Consider the following 17,612-nt stretch of genomic DNA (forward strand, 5'->3'; position numbering starts at 1 on the left):
TTGATTCTAGAGTAAACTACAATTCTCATAAGAAAAGTCTTCTAATTTGTGGTTCTTGGGGACAGCAGAGGTAGGGAAAGAAGGCACTTCAACCTAGCATGTAAAGGCCACAGAGGAATTAGCAGGAGGTGACAGAAAAGGAAAATCTTTCATGCCACTTTGCCAAGGGCAGAAAGCAATTCCTGGCATTGTGACTATAGCAAATAACTATTCAGATGTCAAATGAACTGCAAGGTTTTAAAAAAGACAGTTCTTCAGAGCCCAAGCCAGGTGTTATTCTGTGACACTGTGCTGCCTCTTTTACAAGATGGTGAGGAAATTTAGTACTGGTGTACAAACAGAAAGGAAAATTGCTTACCTTGTATATAAACTGAGTTCTCAGTATGTACTAGCTCTTCAAAAGCTATGCTACAAATGGCTTGGAAAGCTCTAAGCAAAACCCAAATGCTGTAAAAGCTAATCCTTAAAAAACAAACAAACAACCGAGTCAGTCACTTTTAGTTTAATAAAATAGCTGGAACTGAAGCAAATAGAGCCCGTCTCGTCTCGAAACAGAGAGGGGCTAATGAAAATGGAGTTTAATCTTCAGTATGGGAAGCTGTTTCTAGTTAACAGTACACTTTCCCCACCTCTGTGAGAATTGTCAGTGGGCTGATAAAACTAATACAGCTGGGTGTTTGTTTTGGTTTGATTTGATTTTTTTTGACTGGCTGGAGAGCTTGGATGAAATAGCTGCTTGGGAAGGTTATTGACCACCATGTTGGTGACAAGCGACCATACAAAGGATTACTCCTAACATGGCTAGTCGAAGTTTATGGTGGCTGTTTATATGATGTCACATTACTTCACACTGTTCCAAATAAGCTTGTATTTTCAATACTTAAATCATGTTAATAATCAAAGAACCCATTTTATAAAAGCTTCTATTCCAAAATTCTGACAAAGAAACAAAAACCTATTTTCCCATGTGTTTAGGGATACTCTACATCCAGCCACATTCTCCCGAGATTAGAGCAAATCAGCAATGACACTTGTATGATAAGGGGAAATTTTACTTATCCCAGCTATCAGTATACTGTGCAAAATAATGACACTCCAGTCAGGCACTATTGTCATGTGGTGCACCATTAACCCAAAAGGAAAGAGAAAACAAAAAACCCTTTGTCCATGCTGTCACAACCCAAGGGTGTGATTTTGTGTGTGCGTGCTTCGGCACTGCTAAATTATTTCCCACCACGAGGAGCTTTCTTTGCAAGGTGCATTTCTCAGTTGCAAAGAGAAAACCCCGGTGCAAAAAAGTTCCCGCCACCCGCATACCAATTTGTGTCCCACTATTGGCCAGTTCTAAATTATTCCCACGTGGCGGCTAGCGATTGGCTTGCTAGCCGTATAAGAGGCTTGAGCGGTTTCTGCCCAAGTTGGAGGACTCCACAACCATCTGGAGGAGGAGGACTTCACGTCTCATGAAGAACTCTAAGCGCTGCGGAGCCTAACGGACCCAGCGTGTTCCTTAAGAAGGCTATAGGGGTCTGATCAATCTCTGGCCTCTCCCCGTCGCTGAGCACGATCCCTCGACGAACCCCTTCCCTGCGCACAAGTTCCACGAAGCCTAGCAAACTTCGTGTGAGTGTATCCAGAGCTCTTCTCCAAGTTGTTTTCTTCGGTTGACACGACAGGCTCACGGTTTTAGAGCCTTCAGCCGGATTGGGCTAGAGTTCGCGAGATTAGAACTCTTGTCCGCTCTTCTTTCCTGTCTGTAACTGCAACTCAAGCAAGTTTTCCTGCCTGCACCGTGACCATCTACGGTGCAAGTAAAATAATCTTTAATCAACCGCTACGCGTCTGTGCCTAATTCTAGTCCGCCAGCCTGCATTCCCCGACCCGCGTGCCAGGGCTGCTGGCCACAGCCCGCCGCGCGCCCCCGAGGGCCTCGGACCACTCCTGGCCCGCACACACGCCAAATTAAAACCAATAATACTATGTTAACAAAAAGTTAGCGTATAGGAAACCGCGTACAGGCAGTCCTTGACTTACAACGTTTATAAATCGACACCCGATTTCAACTTTATAACACCAGTTTCAACTTTACAATGCTTGATCCGACGCAATGCCACGCCAGCGAACAAGTTTGCTGCATCGCTCAGCTCCCTGGAGAACATCTGTCCAAACTTCCTTGGACATATTCTTTAAGAAAGCAGACAAGTCTCCAGAAAAACCTGCAGCCAAGACTCCTGAGAAAACTCCAGCCAAGAGCCCTTCAAAAAGTCCAGAAGAGTCACCTCAAAGAAGTCCTTATAAATCAATATGATTGCTATTTACAATATAAATACATTAATGTAGCGATATTACTCATCTATAGTTGATAGAGTACAAAATTCTGGGGTATTTTTGGTGAAAGTAAGGTATCAGGCCTTGGTTCAGGAACCAGTCCCCCATTTATAACATTGTTTCTTATGAGAACATTGGTTCCGAGTTACAACGTTTCAACTTAAGGGTTTTCAGGAACCAATTGTGACCTAAGTCAGAGGACTGCCTGTACTTCAAAATGCAATCTATTTTTGCTATGTTGTATTTTCAATCAGGTGTTGAGAGATTAACATTCAAATACGAGTATTGCAACCACACAGAGTGCAGCCCCAATTAGTGTGGCTATTTGGCATTCTACTGTAGTGTATCAGAAGAATTTTTGAGTGAGGATTTACATGGTGTTGTTCTGGGACGTTTGTTTTCTCATTCTATTAAATAAAACCCAGTTACTTTGCAGGGTTAGGTTCCCAACTCCCTGGAAAGATGAAGGTTTTCAAAGTATACACATATACAAAGCCAGCCACAGAAAACAGTTGCATGAGCCCACTCAGGTTCTCTAGGTGATGTGAGAACCTGCAGCATATGAAGTCACAGAAGCTAAGCAGCTTTTTCTTGACATACAAAAGTTTCCAGGTTCTACTGTGGAGCAAACAGTAACAGTGCTAGTACAGGGGTAGCCAAGTTTTATTCCGTACTGCCACCACAGAAAAACAGGGTTGGAACAGACTGCAAAAGGTCATCTAATCTAAATCCCTACTAAAAGCAGGATTATTTCTGCCTAAACCAGCTCAATTAAGTGTTTGCATCACTTAAAAGTGAGTAAGTATGGGGAGGAGGTTGGGGGAAAGGAGGCAGGAAGTGGGAAGAGATATTGCATACTTGGATGTGTCAGAGGTTTTGCTGTGCTGGGTAATAGGCAGGGAAGTAGAGGGATGGGATTGGGGGTGGAGTTTTAAAGTTTTAGGGTGTCAACTGGGGAGCCTGTTCTTGTTTCCTGACTTGTGGGTTGTGTCTTGTATTGTAAGCCACTGAACCTTTCTGGATGGGGAAGGGTATAATCTAAATAATAGCGCCCTGTCCTCAGCTGGCAGAAAAGCAATTGCCATCTCCCTGATATAACAGTCTCTGAATACCAAAGGGTATTATGAAGTCCCCTACTCCCTCCCCAGTATTCACTGAACTAAATACTCCCAACTCATCTAGGCTGCCTCATGTTTTCTTGACTTCTAATAATTCTTGTTGCTCTTCTCTGGCCTCTACAATTTGTCCACATCTTTCTTGTTGTGCAGTGCCCAAAACTGGATGTTTTACTCCCAAGTGAGGCTTCCCTACTGCTGAACAGAGCAGAAAAATCACCGTAAAACATTCCTGTTAATATACTGCAAAAGGCTATTAGCTTTTTTGCATCAATATTACATTGACTTTTTCAGCTTCTGGGTCACTATAACCTCAGATCCTTTTCTGTAGTATTGCAGACTAACTAGTCATGCCCCCATAATGTAGTTGGGCATTGAACTGTTGTATCCTAAGTGCAGTACTTTACAATTATCTCTACTAAAGTTCATCGTATTAAATCACTGAAGTGTTCCGAAATGAATCAAGGTAATTCTGAATCCTTACTCTGTCCTCTAAAAGTCCCTGCAACTGCAGCCAGAGTGGTGTCATTCATAAGCATATACTGATATTATTTATCATGACATTAAAATGAAGATATTGACCAGTAATGGACCCAGGACAGCTGCCTGGGGAAACCCACTCCCCAGATTTGACATTAAACCATGGATGACTATTCTACACCCAACCAGTTATGCATCTGCCTTAGATTAGTTTCACTTAGACTGTATTTTCTTAGCTTCCTCACATGAGAGTCATAGAAAACAGTATCAAAAGCCTTACTGAAATTGAGGCATATCATGTGCCCTTTTTCCCCCAACATAGAAGGAAATTAAATGGTTAGACACAAGTTGATACTGACAAGCCATGTTGGCTGCTATTTATCAGCCTGTCATCCTCTAGGTGCTTTTAAAATTGTTTGCTCAATTGTTTGCTCAATGATACCTGGAAAGATACTGCACCATGTCAAATTTAGACTGACCAGTCTTTATTTCCCAAGAAACAATTTCCTCTCTCTCATACATAAGGGCCTATTGACTTTGAGACCTCACAGGGATCAGGTGAGGTCCCAAAGAACTGGAAAAAGGAAGATATAGTGATCACAGGTCTATAAAAAAGATAAAGTGGTCACCTGTTTCTTCATGAGTTCTCAAAGCCAATAGCTAACGGCTCTGTAATGATTTCAGCCTCTTCTTGAATACTTCAGAAATCTCATTAGGACCTGATTATTTGAAAACATATAGCTAATCTGAACCTTCTCTATCTGTTCTTTTCATATTCTGGCTGACTATCTACCCCCAAAGCTAGCTTTACTAATTAACCCTTTATGCACTCTTAATTCAAATACATTTGATGCAGTCTTCTTCACATTGTCCAGCACGAGCTTCCCCTCCCCATTCAGTAAGGGACTAAGGTAGCCTTGATCTTCCTTTTATTTCTAAGTAGAATTAGAGTGTTGTTGTAGCCATTATGGTCTGGAAACATGCAAGAAGCAAGGGTTTTTTGGCAATATTTTACTGAATCAACTAAATACCATATTTACTCAACTATAAGATGACCCCCCCCAATAATTAGAGCGTGTATATGGAAAATGTAAACATTCTCTCTCTCATATATATATATATATATATATATATATATATATATATATATATAAAAGGAGCTTAGTCCATCTGTGAGTCTGTCTATAACACTCCTGGAGCATTCTGATTGGTTGTCTTGGCAGCCAATCACAATGCTTACTGAAGCAACCACGAGCACTCCACACAGACAAACACACAGAAAGCAGCGCGGAGTGGTGGTGCTCTGTCCCTGCACCTCCCCCCCCAGTCATTCTTGACAGGCAATTTGCTAGTTTATTATAGTTTTCTAGGTACAGAAACTAGTAATTCGAGGTTACCTTGAATTTGTCAACTGCCTACTGCTACAGCATGGAAAATAAAATCGGGGGGGGGGGGGGAAGGGGGTCAAGTAACTCGTTCCCCATTGCCCCCCGCCACTTGTTTCCCTGTTCCCAACCTTACTGTAAGACTGCTGTCTCTGAGAATATGGAGGTGAACAAATTTGAAAACAATGACCTTGAAATAAACATAATTTACCACATGCACAAGTTACTACAGGTACACAAATTTCATCCAGAATCGAGACATTTTGCCCTTTTTGAAACTGCTACGTATTTTAGCATGGGTACTTCACAAACACTTCCAAGCAGCACTTTTGTACCTACGTATATGTAGTACAAACTATACATAATATGAGTTCAAAGCGAAACTGATCATGATTTACCATATCCTTCACTGGTCTGGACCCTACCAGATTTAACAACAATTGAAACAATGGTGACCACAGATCTCAGCACTGCACACTATGCGCATGTACACCAGATACTCCTCACAAAGGATCCATATGCTAATTAGCCCCCCACTCATGCCTGGAACCAGTCCTGGGATCCTCCAAAAATCTATATGCATATGAGGCATAGGACAGCCTGGTCTGCATCTACCTCATGAAAGGCAGGGCCACACTAATGATGTGTGATAGGCTCAGAGAGGGCGCAACCCTGGGTGAACTGTTTGGGGCTCCATTTGGAGATGCTTACCAGACATTTAAGGCTGGTGAAAAAACAGGAATTATTGGAAATGGGACAGAAAGGTGCAGCTCAGCTGTGGGAGTGAAGGGGAAATCAAAATGTATTCAATGAAGTGACTTGAAAGTCTGCAGAGGGAGATTGAGCACAATGGTCACATATCTTGGGTTGCACTGGCCTGTCCTTGTGGTAAGTTCCAATCAGCATTTTTTGCACCAGGAGAGGGTGTCAGAGCTTGCTGTGGCCCCTCCAAGTACTAGCCTGGTATTGCAGTATTTACAGGCCCAGGGCTTGTTCCATCCTGGGGGAACAACCACCTGTTTTTTGGTTGTTTTGGGGGTTGTTTTGTTTTTTTAAGGGCCACACAAAAAGGTTCCCATAAGAATATGTTTTATGAGGCAAGCGTTTTATAGTCATGCTTGGTATTGGCTGTACTTAAAATCAACTTCATAGTTGGTTTCCATTATTCGGCACATACTGCTTTTGTAAGCAGTTCAGTGATAGATAGTGTATTTAATGGTTTCCTTGTATACGATTACAAGATGAGGAAAAAAGACCCGCACACTAACGTGGAGGAAAAGACCTTGCCTTGTATTTGAGTAAATATGGTAGTTAGGAGAGATGGGGGAAGGCAGAAATAACTCACTTTACCTCTTGTTTACAGAATGCTCTTTTGTTACAGCAAGCACAGGACATAGAAACTCAGTTTTTACCTATACGCTACTACTGTATTTGTAATACTCATCCTTAGTAACATGGCCACTTCTTGAAAAATCTTACAAGAAGAATCCAGTTGCTGAAGAGGTAATGGTTTAGTTAAGTCACTTCTTTATTATGTTTCTCATCATTACATTCTTGGGACCTTTGTTTCTTTAAGAAACCATCAACTCTCCTGGACTCCTTTTGTACCTTAGACTGGCTCAGTTCTCAGTTTGTTAAAGTTTGCTTCCCTAAAGTTCAATGTTTTATTCTGTTCTCCTTTTATCCCTTTCCATAAGGTGACTGTCAGCATTGGCTCAGGTATTAGCAATGGAAAACAGTTTTTCCACTTCAGCTCACTGGTTCAAATCCAGCCTGCAATTGTAGCAACTGAAAGCTATTACTAATACTACAGCCATCCAAACTAGCTTTGCAAATCTAAGATCTGATAGATTCTTTGCACATGCAAACTATTGCTGGCAGTCCAAGCAGCAAAGGATTAATTATGAATTATTCTCCAGCAGAGGTGCTGGCTTTTAGGTGAAATTTGGGAAACTTCACAAGCTTTATTCTGCTACCTTGCCAGTTTTTGTCCTTAAATGTCTGCCCTTTGTCCTGAGGGATTTTGGTCAAAATGGAACTGGAGTTGGAAAAAAAATAACAAAAAAAAGGCATTAGTATCTAGGAAACCTTAAATTTTAGTACTAGTAAGATTTATCAGTTTCTAAAGTAATCATAACAAGTCTGCTGCAAGTTATGAATCATACTAGTACTAAAGTAATCATAATAAATCACAGATTATTTTGTGCCTTTCAGCCTTTATTTTGACAGGAACTATTCCATTATTGTGAATATAAAGTGAAAAAGTAAGATCCATTATTTAGTTCTTAATTAAAGCTTACTTAAACTGAAAAAAAAAATAAGTTGAAGCTATTAAATCTAGAAGCAAAGTAACTAATTTTAAGGCACAGACCAGGGTGCTTAACTCCTCACCCATGGACCAGATCAGACCTTCAGAGCCATGTCATCTGGCCCAATCACAGGGGTGGGCAAAATACAGCCTGTGGGCCGGATCCAGATTGCAGCTGCTCCTGCAGTGCTCCGCATGGGGCTGGGTCCCACCTGCTCCCTTCCAGGGCAACCTGCACTGCACACCCACCTGCACCTGCCCTATACCCACCAAGGCACCATCCCAGCCCTGGCCACCATGTGTACAGCTTCCCAGCAAGGTTGCTTCCACTGCTACCTGGGTACTACTTGGCTCTCCCCACTTCCAGCACCTCCTCCTCCTGCATTGCACTGGGCAGCAGGTAGCTCGGGGAAGCAGCAGTGGCCATGGAGACTCATGCTGGCCACCACACATCCAGCCAGGTGGGGAGGAAGCTACAGCTAGGCAGCTCCTGCCCCAGTACAGGAGGCTCCAGTTCTAGCTTCAGGCTGCCTTCCACTTACTCTGTCCACCTGGTGCAGTGTACAGCCACCTGTGGGCAGCTGAGTGAATGGAAGACAGCTGTGGCCAGGGCCATTGGCAGTTAAAAGGCAGGGGCAGGTGGGAGCACAGCACAGGCTGCCCTGAGCAGAAATGGGCAGAGTGGTGCAGGAGTAGCCACAGGCCAGATCAGGGGGAGGGGAGGGCAGGGGACTGCACATGCACTACACCACTTGGGCAACTTCCACAACCTATGGCCCTTGCCTGCCCCCTAAGACTTTATACTGAGCTCTTATGCAGTCGCCTCTAAATACACTACATGAAACTACATGAAAAAACATAAAATTGTGGCCAAATACAAGTTTTAAAAATAAAAATTAAATGTGTTATAGTAGAAATGTAAGGGGTTTTTTTTTAAATCTATTTGTTAAAATGATATAATCTGAAAGATTGTGCGTGTGCGGCCCTTGACAGCTCATCAAAACTTGTTAAAGTAGCCCTCCAGGCAAAGTAATTGCCTACTCTTGCCCCACAGGCTTCCTGTTGGCCCCAAAACTTGGCGGTTGGGGAGTAGTGGCAGTATGAATTGCCACTTCCCTGCTGACAAGTTTCTAAACTCATGGTGAGTCCAGTAGATTGAATAGTGGGGTACATTAGATGGGGTTACAGGGCCAGTTCCCAGCACTTAGGGTGAGGCTGAGGCAGTGCAGGGCTAAATCAGAGTGACGCAGGCAGAATCTAGGCATGGAAGGCAGACTGAGATCACACAGGGCCTGACTGGAGTGCCTGATGTTGGATTTGGGTGTGCAGGGGGCCAGTCTGAGGCAATGTGGGGCCTGAACCAGGCTTAAGTGGCCCAGCCCTGTATACAAACCCCATGAGCAATGCAGCCCATGGACCAGCCCCATGCCACTCATCTGGATAGTGGGGTTGAAATGTTGAGCACCACTGGCACAGACCATTTAATATCCTTCATCCGGACACTATTATAGAAGTAAGACATTTTTCCCTTTCAAAAAGCTAGCTGTAACTACATACTGGTTTTAAACAATCAGTATGTAGATGTCACCATCTTTTTCTGGAATCCCACTTCATATGGATTAGGTTTATTAGAGCAGGATCACTTGGTATTATTACTGGGTAATGATACAATAGGGGCTGGCAACCTGTTAGGACTGGCAGGCTGAAATAACCCAGCTCTGCCTAGAATGTAGGTTACCACTGCTTCCCCTGCTGCTGAACTGCCGTCAACACACTTGTGACCCAGTTGTTGCTTCCTCCATTGCCAACTGCTCCTGGTTCCTTCTGCCAACCAAATTGCCACCAATGTTCTGGCTTTGTAGGGCAGATGGCATTGCTTGGGAGCCAGATCCCACCTGTAGGTTACAAATTGCAGACACCTGGTATATAGAAGGGCTCTGTTTTTTACCTATACCCACCCACATGAGTTTGACATCATCACTTTTTTTTTTTTTTTTTTTTTAAAGCAAGAAGAAATTAAGGAAAGGTTTGAGGGTCTCCCAGCAGCTGTTGGCTGCTTCTAGGGAACAGGTGAGGCAGAAGCAATTAAATTGTCTGTGTGAACTGCTAAACCTGGTGACTTTTGAATACACTAAAGTGAGGTTGCTTGGGCAAACACAGAAAAAAGGCTTTCAAAGACTTAAGATTCCAGTACAAAGGAGGAGGAACTGCCCAAAGAGACTTGTGTAGCATCTCTCATACTGTAGTTTCTCTCATATAATATGCACCCTTCCCCACCAAAAAATAGGGATGTGAATTTTAAGTAGGAAGGCCATCTTCTTCACTGCAAGAGCAGCAATCCTGGAGACACTGTGCATGCCATACAGCAGCCAGGATGACCAAGTCCTGTGTTTAACTCTCTCACAGTCACAGCCACAGCTATTGACTGAACACTAGCTTCAGTCTGAAGCAGCAAGTGAGCTGCTGGTATCATCTTTATGGGGCTCCTAATGTGGAAACAGCACTTTATTTATAGGAACTTACATAAAGAGCTATTTACAGTAAAAAAGCTAACAGTCTCACTACTGCCCTTCCAAGGGTCTGGGGCCTAGCCTTATATCAAAAAGTAAGTCCTCCTGGGAAACAGTGTCCAGGAATTGTGACATCCCAGAAAGTAGCCCTGCCGCCTCATGGGATGCCAGGGGGACTTACTCCATGTCACAGTCGCCCATGACTCCTGACGAATCTTTTTTCCTACATTCCGCCTTCCAAAAAAAGGGGTGCACATTTTATGTGGGGGCACGTGAGAAAATACTGTGGGTCTTTGCCGCCATAGTAGAACCCAGGAACAACTAGAAACTTACTAAAATGGAAACTAAAACTGCCCAGTTTGTTTTCATTGTCAAAAAGACAAAATGCAAGAAGAAAGAAGAAATAGAACAGAAAAGTTTAATTTTCTAAATCTTTCCATTTAATTAATTTCCAGTTCTACAGAAAATTTATTTCAAGTTTTGTACGCCCCTTTAAGAAGCACGCATGATTGGGCTTTTAATGTTTCAAGTAAACTTACTTTTAGACCCCATATAATATTTTTCCTATATACACAGCAGGAATTTATACACATACTCCAAGAGCTCCTCTAATTAAAGCAAGAGCGTCACATGTACCCGCGCCCCTGTGCTGAAAAATGTTGGCAAGGGCGCTTTAACTAAAGCTCGTCAAGTGAGCTTTAAAAGCACCACCACCGCCATTTCTTAGTGCAGGGACACAGGTACACATGATGCCAGAGTGCAGTAGTTACCATGCTCCAGAAGACTTGATTAATCAAGTCTGCTCCAATGCACTGCAATTATAGCACGTTAGAGCAGCCTTGCTGCGCGTGTATAGGCTCCCAGCAGCTCTATAACAAGACAAATTCTGTTACTGGCCCCTAATTTGCCTTTTTTAGTTCTTTTTTCCCCGAATCAGAAATTGCACTGCTAGAGGCTCAAGTAATCTCTCTTCCTTTGTAGACACCTCTTATTTAAGACAAAGCAAAGCAATGGAATTAGAAGCCATTAAATAGAGAAATACATTATGCAAATCATCAAGATTTCCTTTAAAAAAAGGGGGGTGGGGTGGAAAATCAATGTGTGGGTAGGTATCAATTTAACTTGGCACAATCTCAAGTTATGCAGGCCTGTGGCTCAAATAATTTGAAGTTAGTCTGGACAAAGTACTAGGAAAAAAAACCACACTGAGGAATAAAACATAGCTGGCAAGATGACACATTTGATACAGATGATTTTTGGTAAGGAAATTAATTAGGTAAAATCCACAACTGCATTTGCAAGTATTGAGACTGTAATGGGTTGTTGTTGCGGGAGGCATGTCCTTTCAAAATAATGAGCTTAAACGGTTTGTTTCCTCACAGCATTTAAATCTCAAGTTGCCCACAGTTCTGGTGTGATATTAATACCCTAATGTTCTACCTTTGCCAGACACCTACCATAATAAAGAAGTTTCAAACTTGGACGTCAAACACCACAAAGGTGCAAGCTCATCTGTAGCAAGGCAACTTCAAAGAACTCATGTACAACCCTACAAAGGTCGTTAAGATACTTTTCTTCCTACATTCACACATATAGCTACAGAATGTAGTTTAGAAGCTGATCTGCTTACTGCACCTCACCAAAGACTCATAGAGAAATAATAAGAGTATCCACACCAACCACATTTACAGCAGAGGTGTTTTCAGAGGAAGAGGTAGGGGGATCCAGGGAGCAAACTACCAGTACTTGTCATCCATGGAGCCCAATATTCTCAGATCAGGTTTCTGGAGAACATAAGAGCCTTTTGCTCAGTCAATCTATTCTGTGCTATAAACAGATACTGAACTCCAGACAATGTGGTTTTATTACAACTGCTTGTGTCACCGCCTCTCATGATGGAAGCAGGGATGTCAAATAACTACTGAAGAAACAGCTGTTTAAACCTGATGCTAAACTACATGTTGAAGACAAACTTAAGAACACTGAGGGTGCCCACAGTGGAGCATTCAAAAAGTCAGAAGCTACCAAAACTTATTGCATGCAACCATAAACAGCCTTCTTGTATACAACATGGGTTATGATATGGTCCAACTGGATGAGCACAGCCTTTAGACACATGGGCACCTACAACAAATTGATACAAATTTGTCTTCTACAATATCTATACAAGCAAAAACAAGCAGAACACACCTTGGTGGCCATGGTGGCACAACACTCCCTCTGGCACCAGGTCCCACAGGCTGCTCCTGCCCAGAGCTGGTCTGACCTGACTGCAGACCCATGCCCCACCGTGGGCACAGAAATCTTGGGGCCATGTACCCCTCTTTGCCCCATGAGTCACCTATGCTCACACTCCCCCTTCCCCAAACACCCACCCCATTTCCTACCCACTTACTCCCTGGCTCATATGCTGGGCAGCGGGTCAGGAGTGAGGGGCACCAGTAGAGCTGGGGGGCTACTTGTCAGAAGTGATGGGCACCAGCAGGGCCAGGGAACTGTCAGTCGAGCAAGGGGCACTAGCAGAGCAGGGGGGAGGGAGGGCTGTGGCTTGGAAGTGAGGGGCAGGGGCACGGGGACTGACATATTAGGGCTGCTTAGCACCAAAAAGAAGTGGGGTGGAGACCCACATTCTGATGAGCAAAGGGGGCAAGGGGAGCTCTGATTTTCCATGATAAAAAAACCCCAAAATTAAAGAGCTAAAATTTATAGGCATTTAGAATGTATTTTATTATAATGATTGAGGCACTGGTAGGCTTCTAAATTGCTTTAAGGTTGTAAATATATCAATATAACATTGTATTCAACTGATACCTATACTTTATATATATGCATTTTATAATAGATAGATTTAGTTTTAATTGTGGAAAAACATGGATGGAGGGGTTAAATCAGAGAATATGCCATTTTTAAACAGCAAAAACCAGGATTCCTGCTAAATAAAGTCTAGTAGCTAAATTAAGTGTCAGGCTCTCATTTATCCAAGGACTGGATTATTTTTGTCATTTACGTTTTTCCCTTTTGCCAACATGTTTTTAATAGTAGCTATATTAAGATCTCATGACCAGTTCTTTAGAGAAATATTAGAAAATTACTAGTATGTATTATTTATCTACTTTGCATAGAAGTAACTTTTCTAAATGTTCATGCAATGTATACGTAAATTTCAAATAAGTGCCAATTACTTTATTCTATACTTTGGTTAGGGGGAATTGGGAGGCGGGCGGAAGGGAGGGGAAGATTTCCAAAGGGACACAAGATGGAGTTAAAGGTACTTACTAATACAGTAAGATTTCCAAAAGGAGTCAAGTAACAAAAAATCACCCTTTCAAAAATACACTCCACACAAAAAACAACTTTTCTAAGGAGTGAACATGCCCATAAAAATAAAGTTTTCTAAGCTGAATAAGAAAAAAAATTTTTTCCCCCCTTAAAGCTGGCAAAAGTACATTTCAAAAAATAAGTTTTAAAAACTGAATTTTAAAAGTTTACAATAATAATAATTGAAGACAGTGAAAGATTTATTGCGATTTAATTCTGAGTATTAAATATCTTCAACTTTACCCTGTTTTATGTAGTCCATGGTGGTTTAAGTCCTGTGTCCATTCTCTCTATGAAAAACACATATATGATAAACCACCTCATTTTCAGAAAAGCTCCGATTCAGAAGTTTATAGGATATGGATAGCTAGCATAACTAATGCTACTATTTTTAGGTATTCCCTTTAAAAAAAAAAACAAAAAAAACAAGAAAATGTGTGCAAAATATAATTTTTAGAAGTATGTAACACTTAGCTAGGATTGTTCTTCATTGGGATTTTCCCTTCTTGAGCAGGGAGATTGGTCTAGATAACTGATGCTCAACCTTTACCTGTGGGCCAGGTCCTTGTGCCTGGACTGGGCCCCATGCCACTCCCATGCACTGGGATCATGTGCCCCAAATGCTGAGAGTGAGACCAACACCACCCTGCATGCCCAATCCAGTGCACAGCACCACCACTCCCCCACTACCAAATTTTGGGAACTGCTGGGAGCCCCACAGACTGGATGACATGGACTCAGCAGTTGAATCGGGCCTGCAGGCCAAGAGTTAAGCATCCTCGGTCTTGATGGCCTCCTGAAGCTCCTCTGCCCTATTTTTTTAGAATTTTATACAATAAAGGCACATTTTCACTAGAACAAATTAAGGCACTTCAGTACTGAAATACAGAATCCTTATCTGTTCCGTTGTAATGTTGCACAAAAAATAATAAAAAATTCTTAGGTGTTTTTTTTCGTGTGGGGAACTTAAAAGCTTTGTGTGCATAATGACCGGGGATCCTGGTCTTCTCCAATTAAAAACTGCAAATTCTCCGATTAAAAACCCCAAATCAGTGATAAAAATTAAAGGCCTCCCTCACAGCCCTCCCCACTGAGTGCTGCTGGTGCACCGCACTCCCCCCCAGTCTCAACAGCCCTCCTGATGCCCCTCACAACAGGCCCCCAGACCCAGACATGCAGACAGAGGAACACACAGACACTGACACCCACCCCAGCAAGTAAGCATATGGGGGGGGGGAAGGTGCTGGGGGGATAGATCAAGAAGTGGGGGGAGTGTGCCCCTGTGCCCACTCCCAGGAGCAGGGCCAGGGGTTGAGGGCAGGGGTGCCACTCTGCAGGCCACACATGCACCAGTCGGCCTGACAGGGTTTGCACACAGAGGCCGCTACCACAACTCTGCCACTGCACCCTGTGCTACCATCCCACAGCCGCTTGCATGACTTTGTGGGCAAGTGGCGCAGGGCGCAGCATTGGCAGTGTGGTGGCAGACACCATGTGCAGGCCACATATGTACCACCTGGCTGGGGAGTGGAAAGGGGGGCTTGCATGCAGCGGCCGCCACTGCACTGCTGCTTATGCCCCACAACCAGCAGCATGGCTCTGGGCGGTGTGTGGTGGTGGCAGCTGTACGCTGGCTGGGGGGGGCTTAGCTGGCAAGCACTGACACCGCAGAGCCATGCCCTTTACCCCTGGGTCCTAGAGGTGAGTGGGGCATGGAGGCTGTGGGGCAGGGCTGGGGAGGATGGTTGGGGGGGGGAGGGGCATGCTGCTGGCCCCAGACAGCATACCACAGCCAGAAGCAGAGCCATGGGGTGAGGGCAGGGGTGCCCCTCTGTGGGAGTGGCTAAGTGGACAAGTGATGAGGGGCAGTGTGGTGGTGCCCACCATGTACAGGTCACACACATGCCACCCAGCCGCCTGCCCAGGGGAGGGGGAGGAGGCAGTGGCTTGCACGTGGCCGGTTGCATAGCTCTGTGCCCGGCTCTGCAGCGGCGGCGAGGGATGGTGGCTGGGGTGGTAAGGGGGCTCGTATGCAGCGGTCGCTGTAGCTTACCTGTAGGGCTGTGCTAGCAATGACGGCCGCTGACTATAAAACCTCCCTGTGCCACCACACAGCCATGCCCGGAGCTGTGCAGCTGGCTGCAGGACAGCAGTGTGGTGGCGGCCGAGTGGCACGTAGCCATCCCCAGCATCCCACACAGCACGGTGGCCACGGCCACTGTGCGGCCAGCTGCACAGCTCTGAGCCCAGCTCCATGGCAGCAGCGGGAGGTTTTGTACACAGCAGCTGTCACTGCTGGCACACACTGGCCACTGCTGCTTACCTGTGGGGCCACCTGTGCCAGCGGTGGTGGCCACTGCGTACAAAACCTCCCACTGCCACCACAAAGCTGTGCTCGGAGCTGTGCGGCCGGCCGCAAGGCAGCCATAACCATGTGGTGGCAGCTGTGGCCACCATGCAGTGCAGGATGGTGGGGATGGCTGTGTGCCACCCAGCCACCACCACACTACTGCTCTGCAGCTGGCTGCACAGCTCCGCAGTGGCATCGGGAGGTTTTGTAGACAGCGGCCGTCACTGCTGGCACAGCCCTACAGGTAAGTGGCAGCGGCCACCACATGCAAGCCCCCCTGCTCCCCCCCAGCCACCATCCCTTACCACCGCTGCAGAGCCAGCCACAGAGCTGTGCAGGAAGCCACATGCAAGCCTCCCCCCCATGGGCAGGCAGCCAGGCGACATGTGTGCAGCCTGTACATGGTGGGCACTACCACACTGTACCCCACATTGCTTGCCTGCAAAGCCCCCCCCACAGAGGGGCACCCTACCCTCACCCCCTGGCTCTGCTCCCAGCTGTGATGTGCTGCCTGGGGCCAGCAGCACCCTCCACTCCCTCAGTCCCCAACCATCTTCCCCACCCCTGCCCCACAGCCCCACTCACCTCTAGGCTCCAGGGGCAAAGGCTGAGTCCAAGCCCAGCCTTGGCTGCCTCAGAGGCTCAAGCCCGCCCTTCCCCCTCTCTCTGCCCCTCCGGGCAGGGCTGGGGGTTTTCCTCCCTTTCTGTAAATCGGCTTTTGCAGACTGGAGCTGTGCCAGCCTGTAAGAGCTCTTTGCAGAAGTGGAGAATTTGCAGATTTCTCCGCTAAAGAGGGAAATCCGTGTTTTTTCCAATAAAAACAGGGAATCTGTGGTTTTCTCCATTTTTCTGTGGGAAACGGAAAACCTGGATCCCTGATAATGACTGAACTAATTTTCCTCAAAAAAAACCCAACAGTTACCTTCAGAAAAAAACAATGCCTGGAAAATGTCATCCCTGAAGTTGGATGTTTCAGAAAGTCATGACAGGGGACAACACAGTGGAAACTACTATGCAACTTTGTCATTGTGGGTGTTTACTAGAATCCCACTATAATTTAGAGACATTTAGGAAAGGAGTAGATTTTCCTGTGTCCTGGCTTTACTTGCAAGTGTACATTTCCTGTATGTCCATGGATATCTGAAGCCATGTTTCTACTTTTGTCAATAAGACATCTTATCACCTTTTGCTTGCAATGCACTCCATGTCCATAAATCCAGCACAGTGAGTTTTAAGGAGGAAAAGGGAAAGTTTCAGACAACGCTAGGCAGATCAAAATCTTGCTTTTATAAAGATTTTCTTTCCTGCTGTTATTCAGTTCAAAACATATATCTAATATACCATGCACAAGAAAAAGAAAGTTAAGCAAGCAAGCTGCTTAATAATGAGCTGAGTAATGCTTCAGAATGCGTGTAAGGGGAAATGTATTTGTTCTCTTAGTGAGAGTCTGGTTAGTACAGGAAAATGTAAATCATCTGCACCCGAGGAGAATGAGACCATTACAGTTACACCACAAAACAGCTAAAGATAGTGCAGTGATTGTATGTTTGCAAGAAAGCAATGAATTAAGCTCTGCCTAAGCAGGCTGAGTGAGGTCATGGACTGAGCAACTGCAATTTCTGAGACCGCTGCCTTTAAATAGTTCTTTCCAAAAACCAAAATACAGGGTTCCTAAGAAGATTAGAGGCATCGTCTCAGCCCAGGTTAAAGGACTGTAACTCAGCAAGTTTCACTGTTAAACCATTAGTGACTTCCACATTACCCAGGCAGATCAGATAATCCATACAGGTGACAAAGTCAGTGGTGCTACCATGAATT

General features: G+C 44.6%; 1 protein-coding gene across 3 annotated transcripts in view; it reads right to left on the reverse strand.

Moving 5' to 3' along the window:
- MICAL3 (microtubule associated monooxygenase, calponin and LIM domain containing 3) overlaps positions 1-17,612 on the reverse strand; it is a 261,969-nt gene that overhangs the window by 173,647 nt on the left and 70,710 nt on the right. The window contains exon 1 of one of the 3 annotated variants that reach the window (XM_059726525.1): positions 13,688-13,736. The exons of the other annotated variants lie outside the window; for them this stretch is intronic. The gene's annotated coding sequence lies outside the window, so the exon portion shown is untranslated. Of the gene's footprint in view, positions 1-13,687; positions 13,737-17,612 lie in introns of those variants that run through there. 3 annotated transcript variants of the gene reach the window in all.

This window comes from Alligator mississippiensis, chromosome 4, assembly GCF_030867095.1.
Source record: "Alligator mississippiensis isolate rAllMis1 chromosome 4, rAllMis1, whole genome shotgun sequence".
Taxonomy (NCBI): domain Eukaryota; kingdom Metazoa; phylum Chordata; order Crocodylia; family Alligatoridae; genus Alligator; species Alligator mississippiensis.